We start from the raw sequence: 759 nt of genomic DNA, 5'->3' as shown, positions 1-759 counted from the left end.
CCCGCCCCCAGCAGCCCCGCCCCCAGCAGCCGCAGGGTGGCGGCGGCGGCTACGGCGCCGGACCCTCGGGGCCGCCGCAGACGCCCGACTACGACATCCCCTGCAGCCAGCCGGGCCAGGTGTGCGTCGGCATCGGCCAGTGCCAGGGCGGCTACGTCGCGCCCGGCGCCAACGGCATCCGACAGGTGAGTCACCCCGCCGACGGCGGCGTCGTCCCGGACGACACGGTGGTGCGACCGCGCCGAGGGGCCGACAACTCGCGTGCTCCTGCGTGTCGGTCTGGCAGTACTCCGACGTACTTCGAGTGTACTCCTCGTGTGCTACGCGCACTCCAGGTGTACTTCCGTGTCCCCCTTAAATTCAAGTCGTCGACCCCTCTAGCCGCGCCCTGCCCTGCTGGGCGTTGTTGAAAACTGTGATGTGCTCCACCGGCGAGCACACACTTCAGAGCGCTCAGATTAGACGATCCCATGCAAAAGGTGCGAATGTAGTAAAGCAAGTGCATCGGTATCGGTAGAAGTCAGTGGGCAACTTTCACGGATCACAATAATATCATCTGCCGTATCAGTGTCAAGGCAAGCTAATGTGGTCTTCGGTCTGGTAGAGATTGAGAGTGTCAACATGTCCACCTGCAGCAGGCCGGAAGTAATGAGACGCTCTCGGGCGCCGTGGCCCGGAAGAAGTCCCCGAAGTGACTCTATGGTCTTTGTGTGAGCAGGCGCGCAGACCAGGGGGTGCGCTGGTGATGGTGGGGGGGGG

This window comes from Frankliniella occidentalis, unplaced genomic scaffold (genome assembly GCF_000697945.3).
Source record: "Frankliniella occidentalis isolate FOCC.00 unplaced genomic scaffold, Focc_3.1 Scaffold25, whole genome shotgun sequence".
NCBI lineage: Eukaryota > Metazoa > Arthropoda > Insecta > Thysanoptera > Thripidae > Frankliniella > Frankliniella occidentalis.
Note: the sequence above shows the minus strand (reverse complement) of the source record.